Source organism: Schistocerca piceifrons, unplaced genomic scaffold, assembly GCF_021461385.2.
Source record: "Schistocerca piceifrons isolate TAMUIC-IGC-003096 unplaced genomic scaffold, iqSchPice1.1 HiC_scaffold_2315, whole genome shotgun sequence".
Lineage (NCBI taxonomy): Eukaryota > Metazoa > Arthropoda > Insecta > Orthoptera > Acrididae > Schistocerca > Schistocerca piceifrons.
In genome coordinates, this window is record NW_025728246.1 from 798,174 (window position 1) to 813,235 (window position 15,062).

Below are 15,062 nucleotides of genomic sequence, written 5' to 3' on the forward strand. Positions count from 1 at the left end.
TTGGTGTTTGGTCGGCCACTAGCGACGGATGGCTGCAAAGTCAAGTCTCTCCAGTAGGCCCTGCCAAATCGCTTCTGTAGATGGCGGCTTCACTTGCGACAGTTTGTGCTACGGATGGATTATTATAGGCTCGATACGTTAAAATGACTGCGACAGGTATGCACTTAAATATAAATTAGAGCTCGTAGTTCGCAAATACCAACATACTCTTAGCTGCAGCCGAAATTTGATTGGTTTGTAGATCTCGAAATGATGTTTAATTCGAAGGGCATACGCTATGGAATGTTGTGCGCTTTCATCTGGTGGGCAGTTTTGTCTCGTATTTCATACACACGCTATCTGCCACGTACACGCGTCGTTGTTACTACTGAGTGGCGTTTCGCACGGAGAAGGAGTGACCGCAAACGCGTGCTTCACGTAAAATTCATCGACGAGGATGGGGTTCGAACCCACGCGTGCAGAGCACATTGGATTAGCAGTCCAACGCCTTAACCACTCGGCCACCTCGTCTGCTGGTACAACAGCTGTGTCTTGGGCTAGTGCTTGCGGAAAGAAGACATTTGTCGATTCGAAAACGCATTCCAAACATCGTACTGGGCCGGTGTTAACGTCTAATGCCAAGCTGCAGTGCAGCCGACCAAGCTCCCACTCGCGAATCGTTTAATGACAGCATCCGTCCACGTCGATATCCGATCGGGGCAAAATCACCGGCCCACCTATTTACTGCAGGAATAAGCATTGTATCGACATGCAGTGTCGTCTAATGCAAATGAGAAAGGTGCTGTGCATTCTTTTCCAAGACTTACTGCAACGAAACGTACAGCTCGATACGCTACACTGATATTGCTTGCAAGGTTTTGACGTTCCCCCTAGCCCAAGATTGTCCTGCTGTTTGCGATGGAGCTTGGTGTTTGGTCGGCCACTAGCGACGGATGGCTGCAAAGTCAAGTCTCTCCAGTAGGCCCTGCCAAATCGCTTCTGTAGATGGCGGCCTCACTTGCGACAGTTTGTGCTACAGATGGATTATTATAGGCTCGATACGTTAAAATGACTGCGACAGGTATGCACTTAAATATAAATTAGAGCTCGTAGTTCGCAAATACCAACATACTCTTAGCTGCAGCCGAAATTTGATTGGTTTGTAGATCTCGAAATGATGTTTAATTCGAAGGGCATACGCTATGGAATGTTGTGCGCTTTCATCTGGTGGGCAGTTTTGTCTCGTATTTCATACACACGCTATCTGCCACGTACACGCGTCGTTGTTACTACTGAGTGGCGTTTCGCACGGAGAAGGAGTGACCGCAAACGCGTGCTTCACGTAAAATTCATCGACGAGGATGGGATTCGAACCCACGCGTACAGAGCACATTGGATTAGCATTCCAACGCCTTAACCACTCGGCCACCTCGTCTGCTGGTACAACAGCTGTGTCTTGGGCTAGTGCTTGCGGAAAGAAGACATTTGTCGATTCGAAAACGCATTCAAAACATCGTACTGGGCCGGTGTTAACGTCTAATGCCAAGCTGCAGTGCAGCCGACCAAGCTCCCACTCGCGAATCGTTTAATGACAGCATCCGTCCACGTCGATATCCGATCGGGGCAAAATCACCGGCCCACCTATTTACTGCAGGAATAAGCATTGTATCGACATGCAGTGTCGTCTAATGCAAATGAGAAAGGTGCTGTGCATTCTTTTCCAAGACTTACTGCAACGAAACGTACAGCTCGATACGCTACACTGATATTGCTTGCAAGGTTTTGACGTTCCCCCTAGCCCAAGATTGTCCTGCTGTTTGCGATGGAGCTTGGTGTTTGGTCGGCCACTAGCGACGGATGGCTGCAAAGTCAAGTCTCTCCAGTAGGCCCTGCCAAATCGCTTCTGTAGATGGCGGCCTCACTTGAAACAAACTGTCGGAAGGCGACAGTTGTGCTACAGATGGATTATTATAGGCTCGATACGTTAAAATGACTGCGACAGGTATGCACTTAAATATAAATTAGAGCTCGTAGTTCGCAAATACCAACATACTCTTAGCTGCAGCCGAAATTTGATTGGTTTGTAGATCTCGAAATGATGTTTAATTCGAAGGGCATACGCTATGGAATGTTGTGCGCTTTCATCTGGTGGGCAGTTTTGTCTCGTATTTCATACACACGCTATCTGCCACGTACACGCGTCGTTGTTACTACTGAGTGGCGTTTCGCACGGAGAAGGAGTGACCGTAAACGCGTGCTTCACGTAAAATTCTTCGACGAGGATGGGATTCGAACCCACGCGTGCAGAGCACATTGGATTAGCATTCCAACGCCTTAACCACTCGGCCACCTCGTCTGCTGGTACAACAGCTGTGTCTTGGGCTAGTGCTTGCGGAAAGAAGACATTTGTCGATTCGAAAACGCATTCAAAACATCGTACTGGGCCGGTGTTAACGTCTAATGCCAAGCTGCAGTGCAGCCGACCAAGCTCCCACTCGCGAATCGTTTAATGACAGCATCCGTCCACGTCGATATCCGATCGGGGCAAAATCACCGGCCCACCTATTTACTGCAGGAATAAGCATTGTATCGACATGCAGTGTCGTCTAATGCAAATGAGAAAGGTGCTGTGCATTCTTTTCCAAGACTTACTGCAACGAAACGTACAGCTCGATACGCTACACTGATATTGCTTGCAAGGTTTTGACGTTCCCCCTAGCCCAAGATTGTCCTGCTGTTTGCGATGGAGCTTGGTGTTTGGTCGGCCACTAGCGACGGATGGCTGCAAAGTCAAGTCTCTCCAGTAGGCCCTGCCAAATCGCTTCTGTAGATGGCGGCCTCACTTGAAACAAACTGTCGGAAGGCGACAGTTGTGCTACAGATGGATTATTATAGGCTCGATACGTTAAAATGACTGCGACAGGTATGCACTTAAATATAAATTAGAGCTCGTAGTTCGCAAATACCAACATACTCTTAGCTGCAGCCGAAATTTGATTGGTTTGTAGATCTCGAAATGATGTTTAATTCGAAGGGCATACGCTATGGAATGTTGTGCGCTTTCATCTGGTGGGCAGTTTTGTCTCGTATTTCATACACACGCTATCTGCCACGTACACGCGTCGTTGTTACTACTGAGTGGCGTTTCGCACGGAGAAGGAGTGACCGCAAACGCGTGCTTCACGTAAAATTCATCGACGAGGATGGGATTCGAACCCACGCGTGCAGAGCACATTGGATTAGCAGTCCAACGCCTTAACCACTCGGCCACCTCGTCTGCTAGTACAACAGCTGTGTCTTGGGCTAGTGCTTGCGGAAAGAAGACATTTGTCGATTCGAAAACGCATTCAAAACATCGTTCTGGGCCGGTGTTAACGTCTAATGCCAAGCTGCAGTGCAGCCGACCAAGCTCCCACTCGCGAATCGTTTAATGACAGCATCCGTCCACGTCGATATCCGATCGGGGCAAAATCACCGGCCCACCTATTTACTGCAGGAATAAGCATTGTATCGACATGCAGTGTCGTCTAATGCAAATGAGAAAGGTGCTGTGCATTCTTTTCCAAGACTTACTGCAACGAAACGTACAGCTCGATACGCTACACTGATATTGCTTGCAAGGTTTTGACGTTCCCCCTAGCCCAAGATTGTCCTGCTGTTTGCGATGGAGCTTGGTGTTTGGTCGGCCACTAGCGACGGATGGCTGCAAAGTCAAGTCTCTCCAGTAGGCCCTGCCAAATCGCTTCTGTAGATGGCGGCCTCACTTGAAACAAACTGTCGGAAGGCGACAGTTGTGCTACAGATGGATTATTATAGGCTCGATACGTTAAAATGACTGCGACAGGTATGCACTTAAATATAAATTAGAGCTCGTAGTTCGCAAATACCAACATACTCTTAGCTGCAGCCGAAATTTGATTGGTTTGTAGATCTCGAAATGATGTTTAATTCGAAGGGCATACGCTATGGAATGTTGTGCGCTTTCATCTGGTGGGCAGTTTTGTCTCGTATTTCATACACACGCTATCTGCCACGTACACGCGTCGTTGTTACTACTGAGTGGCGTTTCGCACGGAGAAGGAGTGACCGCAAACGCGTGCTTCACGTAAAATTCATCGACGAGGATGGGATTCGAACCCACGCGTGCAGAGCACATTGGATTAGCAGTCCAACGCCTTAACCACTCGGCCACCTCGTCTGCTAGTACAACAGCTGTGTCTTGGGCTAGTGCTTGCGGAAAGAAGACATTTGTCGATTCGAAAACGCATTCAAAACATCGTACTGGGCCGGTGTTAACGTCTAATGCCAAGCTGCAGTGCAGCCGACCAAGCTCCCACTCGCGAATCGTTTAATGACAGCATCCGTCCACGTCGATATCCGATCGGGGCAAAATCACCGGCCCACCTATTTACTGCAGGAATAAGCATTGTATCGACATGCAGTGTCGTCTAATGCAAATGAGAAAGGTGCTGTGCATTCTTTACCAAGACTTACTGCAACGAAACGTACAGCTCGATACGCTACACTGATATTGCTTGCAAGGTTTTGACGTTCCCCCTAGCCCAAGATTGTCCTGCTGTTTGCGATGGAGCTTGGTGTTTGGTCGGCCACTAGCGACGGATGGCTGCAAAGTCAAGTCTCTCCAGTAGGCCCTGCCAAATCGCTTCTGTAGATGGCGGCCTCACTTGAAACAAACTGTCGGAAGGCGACAGTTGTGCTACAGATGGATTATTATAGGCTCGATACGTTAAAATGACTGCGACAGGTATGCACTTAAATATAAATTAGAGCTCGTAGTTCGCAAATACCAACATACTCTTAGCTGCAGCCGAAATTTGATTGGTTTGTAGATCTCGAAATGATGTTTAATTCGAAGGGCATACGCTATGGAATGTTGTGCGCTTTCATCTGGTGGGCAGTTTTGTCTCGTATTTCATACACACGCTATCTGCCACGTACACGCGTCGTTGTTACTACTGAGTGGCGTTTCGCACGGAGAAGGAGTGACCGCAAACGCGTGCTTCACGTAAAATTCATCGACGAGGATGGGATTCGAACCCACGCGTGCAGAGCACATTGGATTAGCAGTCCAACGCCTTAACCACTCGGCCACCTCGTCTGCTAGTACAACAGCTGTGTCTTGGGCTAGTGCTTGCGGAAAGAAGACATTTGTCGATTCGAAAACGCATTCAAAACATCGTACTGGGCCGGTGTTAACGTCTAATGCCAAGCTGCAGTGCAGCCGACCAAGCTCCCACTCGCGAATCGTTTAATGACAGCATCCGTCCACGTCGATATCCGATCGGGGCAAAATCACCGGCCCACCTATTTACTGCAGGAATAAGCATTGTATCGACATGCAGTGTCGTCTAATGCAAATGAGAAAGGTGCTGTGCATTCTTTTCCAAGACTTACTGCAACGAAACGTACAGCTCGATACGCTACACTGATATTGCTTGCAAGGTTTTGACGTTCCCCCTAGCCCAAGATTGTCCTGCTGTTTGCGATGGAGCTTGGTGTTTGGTCGGCCACTAGCGACGGATGGCTGCAAAGTCAAGTCTCTCCAGTAGGCCCTGCCAAATCGCTTCTGTAGATGGCGGCCTCACTTGAAACAAACTGTCGGAAGGCGACAGTTGTGCTACAGATGGATTATTATAGGCTCGATACGTTAAAATGACTGCGACAGGTATGCACTTAAATATAAATTAGAGCTCGTAGTTCGCAAATACCAACATACTCTTAGCTGCAGCCGAAATTTGATTGGTTTGTAGATCTCGAAATGATGTTTAATTCGAAGGGCATACGCTATGGAATGTTGTGCGCTTTCATCTGGTGGGCAGTTTTGTCTCGTATTTCATACACACGCTATCTGCCACGTACACGCGTCGTTGTTACTACTGAGTGGCGTTTCGCACGGAGAAGGAGTGACCGCAAACGCGTGCTTCACGTAAAATTCATCGACGAGGATGGGATTCGAACCCACGCGTGCAGAGCACATTGGATTAGCAGTCCAACGCCTTAACCACTCGGCCACCTCGTCTGCTAGTACAACAGCTGTGTCTTGGGCTAGTGCTTGCGGAAAGAAGACATTTGTCGATTCGAAAACGCATTCAAAACATCGTTCTGGGCCGGTGTTAACGTCTAATGCCAAGCTGCAGTGCAGCCGACCAAGCTCCCACTCGCGAATCGTTTAATGACAGCATCCGTCCACGTCGATATCCGATCGGGGCAAAATCACCGGCCCACCTATTTACTGCAGGAATAAGCATTGTATCGACATGCAGTGTCGTCTAATGCAAATGAGAAAGGTGCTGTGCATTCTTTTCCAAGACTTACTGCAACGAAACGTACAGCTCGATACGCTACACTGATATTGCTTGCAAGGTTTTGACGTTCCCCCTAGCCCAAGATTGTCCTGCTGTTTGCGATGGAGCTTGGTGTTTGGTCGGCCACTAGCGACGGATGGCTGCAAAGTCAAGTCTCTCCAGTAGGCCCTGCCAAATCGCTTCTGTAGATGGCGGCCTCACTTGAAACAAACTGTCGGAAGGCGACAGTTGTGCTACAGATGGATTATTATAGGCTCGATACGTTAAAATGACTGCGACAGGTATGCACTTAAATATAAATTAGAGCTCGTAGTTCGCAAATACCAACATACTCTTAGCTGCAGCCGAAATTTGATTGGTTTGTAGATCTCGAAATGATGTTTAATTCGAAGGGCATACGCTATGGAATGTTGTGCGCTTTCATCTGGTGGGCAGTTTTGTCTCGTATTTCATACACACGCTATCTGCCACGTACACGCGTCGTTGTTACTACTGAGTGGCGTTTCGCACGGAGAAGGAGTGACCGCAAACGCGTGCTTCACGTAAAATTCATCGACGAGGATGGGATTCGAACCCACGCGTGCAGAGCACATTGGATTAGCAGTCCAACGCCTTAACCACTCGGCCACCTCGTCTGCTAGTACAACAGCTGTGTCTTGGGCTAGTGCTTGCGGAAAGAAGACATTTGTCGATTCGAAAACGCATTCAAAACATCGTACTGGGCCGGTGTTAACGTCTAATGCCAAGCTGCAGTGCAGCCGACCAAGCTCCCACTCGCGAATCGTTTAATGACAGCATCCGTCCACGTCGATATCCGATCGGGGCAAAATCACCGGCCCACCTATTTACTGCAGGAATAAGCATTGTATCGACATGCAGTGTCGTCTAATGCAAATGAGAAAGGTGCTGTGCATTCTTTTCCAAGACTTACTGCAACGAAACGTACAGCTCGATACGCTACACTGATATTGCTTGCAAGGTTTTGACGTTCCCCCTAGCCCAAGATTGTCCTGCTGTTTGCGATGGAGCTTGGTGTTTGGTCGGCCACTAGCGACGGATGGCTGCAAAGTCAAGTCTCTCCAGTAGGCCCTGCCAAATCGCTTCTGTAGATGGCGGCCTCACTTGAAACAAACTGTCGGAAGGCGACAGTTGTGCTACAGATGGATTATTATAGGCTCGATACGTTAAAATGACTGCGACAGGTATGCACTTAAATATAAATTAGAGCTCGTAGTTCGCAAATACCAACATACTCTTAGCTGCAGCCGAAATTTGATTGGTTTGTAGATCTCGAAATGATGTTTAATTCGAAGGGCATACGCTATGGAATGTTGTGCGCTTTCATCTGGTGGGCAGTTTTGTCTCGTATTTCATACACACGCTATTTGCCACGTACACGCGTCGTTGTTACTACTGAGTGGCGTTTCGCACGGAGAAGGAGTGACCGCAAACGCGTGCTTCACGTAAAATTCATCGACGAGGATGGGATTCGAACCCACGCGTGCAGAGCACATTGGATTAGCAGTCCAACGCCTTAACCACTCGGCCACCTCGTCTGCTAGTACAACAGCTGTGTCTTGGGCTAGTGCTTGCGGAAAGAAGACATTTGTCGATTCGAAAACGCATTCAAAACATCGTTCTGGGCCGGTGTTAACGTCTAATGCCAAGCTGCAGTGCAGCCGACCAAGCTCCCACTCGCGAATCGTTTAATGACAGCATCCGTCCACGTCGATATCCGATCGGGGCAAAATCACCGGCCCACCTATTTACTGCAGGAATAAGCATTGTATCGACATGCAGTGTCGTCTAATGCAAATGAGAAAGGTGCTGTGCATTCTTTTCCAAGACTTACTGCAACGAAACGTACAGCTCGATACGCTACACTGATATTGCTTGCAAGGTTTTGACGTTCCCCCTAGCCCAAGATTGTCCTGCTGTTTGCGATGGAGCTTGGTGTTTGGTCGGCCACTAGCGACGGATGGCTGCAAAGTCAAGTCTCTCCAGTAGGCCCTGCCAAATCGCTTCTGTAGATGGCGGCCTCACTTGAAACAAACTGTCGGAAGGCGACAGTTGTGCTACAGATGGATTATTATAGGCTCGATACGTTAAAATGACTGCGACAGGTATGCACTTAAATATAAATTAGAGCTCGTAGTTCGCAAATACCAACATACTCTTAGCTGCAGCCGAAATTTGATTGGTTTGTAGATCTCGAAATGATGTTTAATTCGAAGGGCATACGCTATGGAATGTTGTGCGCTTTCATCTGGTGGGCAGTTTTGTCTCGTATTTCATACACACGCTATTTGCCACGTACACGCGTCGTTGTTACTACTGAGTGGCGTTTCGCACGGAGAAGGAGTGACCGCAAACGCGTGCTTCACGTAAAATTCATCGACGAGGATGGGATTCGAACCCACGCGTGCAGAGCACATTGGATTAGCAGTCCAACGCCTTAACCACTCGGCCACCTCGTCTGCTAGTACAACAGCTGCGTCTTGGGCTAGTGCTTGCGGAAAGAAGACATTTGTCGATTCGAAAACGCATTCAAAACATCGTTCTGGGCCGGTGTTAACGTCTAATGCCAAGCTGCAGTGCAGCCGACCAAGCTCCCACTCGCGAATCGTTTAATGACAGCATCCGTCCACGTCGATATCCGATCGGGGCAAAATCACCGGCCCACCTATTTACTGCAGGAATAAGCATTGTATCGACATGCAGTGTCGTCTAATGCAAATGAGAAAGGTGCTGTGCATTCTTTTCCAAGACTTACTGCAACGAAACGTACAGCTCGATACGCTACACTGATATTGCTTGCAAGGTTTTGACGTTCCCCCTAGCCCAAGATTGTCCTGCTGTTTGCGATGGAGCTTGGTGTTTGGTCGGCCACTAGCGACGGATGGCTGCAAAGTCAAGTCTCTCCAGTAGGCCCTGCCAAATCGCTTCTGTAGATGGCGGCCTCACTTGAAACAAACTGTCGGAAGGCGACAGTTGTGCTACAGATGGATTATTATAGGCTCGATACGTTAAAATGACTGCGACAGGTATGCACTTAAATATAAATTAGAGCTCGTAGTTCGCAAATACCAACATACTCTTAGCTGCAGCCGAAATTTGATTGGTTTGTAGATCTCGAAATGATGTTTAATTCGAAGGGCATACGCTATGGAATGTTGTGCGCTTTCATCTGGTGGGCAGTTTTGTCTCGTATTTCATACACACGCTATCTGCCACGTACACGCGTCGTTGTTACTACTGAGTGGCGTTTCGCACGGAGAAGGAGTGACCGCAAACGCGTGCTTCACGTAAAATTCATCGACGAGGATGGGATTCGAACCCACGCGTGCAGAGCACATTGGATTAGCAGTCCAACGCCTTAACCACTCGGCCACCTCGTCTGCTAGTACAACAGCTGAGTCTTGGGCTAGTGCTTGCGGAAAGAAGACATTTGTCGATTCGAAAACGCATTCAAAACATCGTTCTGGGCCGGTGTTAACGTCTAATGCCAAGCTGCAGTGCAGCCGACCAAGCTCCCACTCGCGAATCGTTTAATGACAGCATCCGTCCACGTCGATATCCGATCGGGGCAAAATCACCGGCCCACCTATTTACTGCAGGAATAAGCATTGTATCGACATGCAGTGTCGTCTAATGCAAATGAGAAAGGTGCTGTGCATTCTTTTCCAAGACTTACTGCAACGAAACGTACAGCTCGATACGCTACACTGATATTGCTTGCAAGGTTTTGACGTTCCCCCTAGCCCAAGATTGTCCTGCTGTTTGCGATGGAGCTTGGTGTTTGGTCGGCCACTAGCGACGGATGGCTGCAAAGTCAAGTCTCTCCAGTAGGCCCTGCCAAATCGCTTCTGTAGATGGCGGCCTCACTTGAAACAAACTGTCGGAAGGCGACAGTTGTGCTACAGATGGATTATTATAGGCTCGATACGTTAAAATGACTGCGACAGGTATGCACTTAAATATAAATTAGAGCTCGTAGTTCGCAAATACCAACATACTCTTAGCTGCAGCCGAAATTTGATTGGTTTGTAGATCTCGAAATGATGTTTAATTCGAAGGGCATACGCTATGGAATGTTGTGCGCTTTCATCTGGTGGGCAGTTTTGTCTCGTATTTCATACACACGCTATCTGCCACGTACACGCGTCGTTGTTACTACTGAGTGGCGTTTCGCACGGAGAAGGAGTGACCGCAAACGCGTGCTTCACGTAAAATTCATCGACGAGGATGGGATTCGAACCCACGCGTGCAGAGCACATTGGATTAGCAGTCCAACGCCTTAACCACTCGGCCACCTCGTCTGCTAGTACAACAGCTGAGTCTTGGGCTAGTGCTTGCGGAAAGAAGACATTTGTCGATTCGAAAACGCATTCAAAACATCGTTCTGGGCCGGTGTTAACGTCTAATGCCAAGCTGCAGTGCAGCCGACCAAGCTCCCACTCGCGAATCGTTTAATGACAGCATCCGTCCACGTCGATATCCGATCGGGGCAAAATCACCGGCCCACCTATTTACTGCAGGAATAAGCATTGTATCGACATGCAGTGTCGTCTAATGCAAATGAGAAAGGTGCTGTGCATTCTTTTCCAAGACTTACTGCAACGAAACGTACAGCTCGATACGCTACACTGATATTGCTTGCAAGGTTTTGACGTTCCCCCTAGCCCAAGATTGTCCTGCTGTTTGCGATGGAGCTTGGTGTTTGGTCGGCCACTAGCGACGGATGGCTGCAAAGTCAAGTCTCTCCAGTAGGCCCTGCCAAATCGCTTCTGTAGATGGCGGCCTCACTTGAAACAAACTGTCGGAAGGCGACAGTTGTGCTACAGATGGATTATTATAGGCTCGATACGTTAAAATGACTGCGACAGGTATGCACTTAAATATAAATTAGAGCTCGTAGTTCGCAAATACCAACATACTCTTAGCTGCAGCCGAAATTTGATTGGTTTGTAGATCTCGAAATGATGTTTAATTCGAAGGGCATACGCTATGGAATGTTGTGCGCTTTCATCTGGTGGGCAGTTTTGTCTCGTATTTCATACACACGCTATCTGCCACGTACACGCGTCGTTGTTACTACTGAGTGGCGTTTCGCACGGAGAAGGAGTGACCGCAAACGCGTGCTTCACGTAAAATTCATCGACGAGGATGGGATTCGAACCCACGCGTGCAGAGCACATTGGATTAGCAGTCCAACGCCTTAACCACTCGGCCACCTTTTTTTTTTTTTTTTTTTTTTTTTTTTTTTTTAAAAAAAAAAAAAAAAAAAAAAAAAAAAAAAAAAAAAAAAAAAAAAAAATTCTGTTGCCACCGCCACTTTCACCCTAACTTAACCTACTTTTTTATTTATTTTTTCATTATTCTTTTTAAATAATATATAAAGGAACTGAATACATCTTCTTGCCGTGACAATCTGTCCAATACCCTTGAAACAGAAGAACACGAAATCAATCAAGCACTTCTGATGTGTTTTATGTTACGGCTTCTGGCAAAATTAGTTTTCCTGAGGCACTTTCACCTGCTGTACTATAAAAATAAATAAATAAATGCCAAATTAATTATAATGAAGCACAAGTAGTATCAACTCGCTGTAGTGTTGTGCACCAACCAAAAAAAAAAAAAAAAAAAAAAAAAAAAAAAAAAAAAAAAAAAAAAAAAAAAAAAAAAAAAAAAATTACCGCTTCATTATGGCAAAGTGTGAAGTAAGAAATTTTGAAACAAAGCTTTGTATTTCCGACTCGTTTTAAGGTTGTGGTGCTCTTCCATTATATACTGTATGTACTCGTCTATACTCGCATGTGTATTCGTAACTGCAAAATATGCAAACTGGCCGATAATCCAAACATAGCTATTGTGCTTTGTTGCAGGAAAGAAATGCCAGTCTGGTTGAAGTACATCTTTAAGTGTTATAGCAGAGTCTGTGGTTCTAGTAATTATTGCGAGTTTTTTTCTAGTCCAGTTCCATATGTGGTATTGGTCGCGGCAGATGAGAATGTGTGCCAAGGTATCTACAGTATGGCAATGATCGCAGTACGGACTCTGCTTCATTTTGATATTGTGCAACTTTTCACCTGTGGGGACCTTCTCGTTCACAATGTCATACCACGTGGACACTACTTTGGAGTGGAGGATGGGATTGTTAATGTTTTTCCAGACGTTACTCCAGTTGACCGCTGGATATTTCGCTTCAATTGGGTTTTGCCTATGGTGTCTCGTGAGGTGGTAATAGGTCCTTCTGGTGTTAAGCAGCTGTGAAGTGTCTTGAATATAGCTCATTTCCAGGTAATAAGTCCGGACGTGATCGAGTTGAGCGCTGATGCGACCAACATCGACTGGGGCCGTTTTGCTCGTTGGGGCTAACCTGTTGAATAACGTTTTCGTAATTGTCGGATGGGGTGACTGCAGTATTTTGCGGATTCGGTCCATATATACGGCAGTGCATTGATTCTTGATGTCTTTGACGCCCAAACCACCAGCGGCGCGGGTTAACACTATGGTTGGCATAGCGACTTTAAAGATGTTTCCGCTCCATATGAACCAATACGCTGCAGCTAAAAGCTTTTGCGCTGTATCCTTGGGTACTGGTAACACTGCTGCGATGTGATATATTTTGCTTAGCGCATAGCTGTTAATCAATAGAGCTCTCTGTATCCGATTGAGCGTTCTAGTTTTGTGTTCACGGAGAGTAGCCCTGAATATATGCAGTTTATGGTCCCAGTTGGCTACTGTCATCTCTCTTGGGTTGGCCATTAGAATCATACCTAAGTGGTTCGTCTTCTCTGTTCTTTGTAGCCATGTTCTTGGAATGGTCTCCATATGGGGTCCGACAGGTAAAATTTTCGATTTTTGTTCATTGAGTTTGGCTCCGGAAGAAGTGGCGTAAGCATGGATTATTTGTTGAACGACTTCCATTTCTGAGTGCGTGTTAACTACTACACTGACGTCATCAGCATAAGCGTGACACACGGTTTTTGTACCCAGCACCTGTAGACCTTGTAACCTGTGATGCAGGTTTAACAGTAACGGTTCTACGGCGATTGCGTATAGTGCCATAGAAAGGGGGCAGCCTTGTCTCACTGATTGCTTGATCGGGACTGGTGAACTTAGCTGACCATTAATTTTGATTCGAGAGGAAGTGCCGACTATACATTTGCGTATGATCTGAATAAAATGAGCACTGAATCCCATCCGTTGCATTACAGTTAGTAGAAAGTGGTGGTTGATGCGGTCAAAAGCCTTATCGAAGTCTAAAAACATGAGACCAACATTGCATTTGCATAGCCACGACAAATATATTATGTCTCTATATTCACATAATGCATTCGACATTGATCTCCCTGGGACAGCACTCATTTGATAAGGGCCAAGTACTTTCGGCAGTACCGTCTTCAGTCTACAGTTTATGAGTCGGGTGAAGATTTTATAGTCGGAATTGAGGAGTGTTAGTGGTCGAAAATCCTTCAGCGTAGCGCTACGTGGTTTTTTGGGGATCAGTACAATCATTCCTTCGGTAAACTGAGATGGCATCTGCACGTCTCCCAATAATTCATTGCATATTTTGGTGAATTCCGGTCCTATGATGTGCCAAAAACAAGCATAAAATTCTATGGGTAGGCCATCTAAACCAGCAGATTTCTTTGTAGGCGAGTCTTTGATTATGGCACATACTTCTTCCTCAGTTATGTGGGCTACAAGGTCGGCGTTGTCAGTCGGATGGACCGTGGATTGAATGTTGGATAAAAGCGGCTCACTTGCCGTCGCGTCAGTCGCCGATGCGGAGTAAAAATCTGTATAATGTTGCACCACGTAGTTTTTAACTGTGACTTGTTGATCGTATTCGTTCCCCTGTTCATCACTGAGAGTGTGGATTAACTTTTGTTTACCTCTCTTGGCTTCCCGTATCACGTGATATACGGACGTATTCTCCTGCGTCAGTTCAATCGGAGGACGCGATCGAACTTTTTTCCCCTCTAGTGATTGTCGTACCAACGCCGTTATTCTTGCTTTGGTGCGTTTTATTCTAGAGCTGTTTGCTACTAATCCCATGGGGTCATCATATAGTTCGCGGAGGCAAAGAAAGTGATACTCCAAGGTGCGTTTTCGCCAGTACGCTTTCATGCGACCATATCGTGCGATGCATTTTGTTATCTGCGGTTTCGCAGACTGTAGCCACCACATGATGCGTGTAGGATATCTGGATTGCATCCGAAGACAACGCTGCCATGTAGCATGGACCTCCTGTTTCAGTACTGCGTCCTCCAAAAGTGACACGTTTAGCTGCCATACGCCCCTTCCCAGGAATGTTTTTTGTTTAGTATGCTTCGCGGTTATATGAAATGCGCAGTGATCCGAGAAGTTAAGAGGCCAAATTTCACAGTCAGTTACATTATGGATAAAACCTTTCGTTACATACAGCCTGTCTAGTCTGCTTGCCGAAGTACTTGATACGTACGTGTATCCTCGGGTGTGCGGGCGAAGGTGGCACCAAGCATCTATCATATCGAGCCCGTTAATTAACAGCAACAGCTCCTCACAAAAGTTGAAGTTCGGGATTTGATCTTCTGGACGCAATACGCAGTTAAAATCTCCACCCAAAATTATGTGCAGCCGAGGATCCGTTATTAATGGGACAATTTCGTCCCGGAACAGGTTGCCCCTTGCTCGTTTTCCGCTGGATCCAGAGGGAGCATATATATTAACAAGAAGCAGATCATATATTTGTGCAGTTATGCCTCGTCC

The 15,062-nt window shown here is 46.8% G+C and overlaps 13 non-coding genes across 13 annotated transcripts; all 13 read right to left on the reverse strand.

The window, feature by feature from the left end:
* Positions 1-428: 428 nt before the first annotated feature.
* Trnas-gcu lies at positions 429-510 on the reverse strand. The gene has a single exon. It is a non-coding gene; the product is annotated as a tRNA-Ser (tRNA).
* An 822-nt stretch (positions 511-1,332) lies between these two features.
* Positions 1,333-1,414, reverse strand: Trnas-gcu. Its single transcript has one exon. It is a non-coding gene; the product is annotated as a tRNA-Ser (tRNA).
* Positions 1,415-2,253: 839 nt separating this feature from the next.
* Trnas-gcu lies at positions 2,254-2,335 on the reverse strand. The gene has a single exon. It is a non-coding gene; the product is annotated as a tRNA-Ser (tRNA).
* Positions 2,336-3,174: 839 nt separating this feature from the next.
* Positions 3,175-3,256, reverse strand: Trnas-gcu. The gene has a single exon. It is a non-coding gene; the product is annotated as a tRNA-Ser (tRNA).
* An 839-nt stretch (positions 3,257-4,095) lies between these two features.
* Trnas-gcu lies at positions 4,096-4,177 on the reverse strand. Its single transcript has one exon. It is a non-coding gene; the product is annotated as a tRNA-Ser (tRNA).
* Positions 4,178-5,016: 839 nt separating this feature from the next.
* On the reverse strand, positions 5,017-5,098 carry Trnas-gcu. Its single transcript has one exon. It is a non-coding gene; the product is annotated as a tRNA-Ser (tRNA).
* An 839-nt stretch (positions 5,099-5,937) lies between these two features.
* On the reverse strand, positions 5,938-6,019 carry Trnas-gcu. Its single transcript has one exon. It is a non-coding gene; the product is annotated as a tRNA-Ser (tRNA).
* Positions 6,020-6,858: 839 nt separating this feature from the next.
* Positions 6,859-6,940, reverse strand: Trnas-gcu. The gene has a single exon. It is a non-coding gene; the product is annotated as a tRNA-Ser (tRNA).
* An 839-nt stretch (positions 6,941-7,779) lies between these two features.
* Trnas-gcu lies at positions 7,780-7,861 on the reverse strand. The gene has a single exon. It is a non-coding gene; the product is annotated as a tRNA-Ser (tRNA).
* Positions 7,862-8,700: 839 nt separating this feature from the next.
* On the reverse strand, positions 8,701-8,782 carry Trnas-gcu. The gene has a single exon. It is a non-coding gene; the product is annotated as a tRNA-Ser (tRNA).
* An 839-nt stretch (positions 8,783-9,621) lies between these two features.
* Positions 9,622-9,703, reverse strand: Trnas-gcu. The gene has a single exon. It is a non-coding gene; the product is annotated as a tRNA-Ser (tRNA).
* An 839-nt stretch (positions 9,704-10,542) lies between these two features.
* Trnas-gcu lies at positions 10,543-10,624 on the reverse strand. The gene has a single exon. It is a non-coding gene; the product is annotated as a tRNA-Ser (tRNA).
* Positions 10,625-11,463: 839 nt separating this feature from the next.
* Trnas-gcu lies at positions 11,464-11,545 on the reverse strand. Its single transcript has one exon. It is a non-coding gene; the product is annotated as a tRNA-Ser (tRNA).
* Between the last annotated feature and the right edge of the window lie 3,517 nt (positions 11,546-15,062).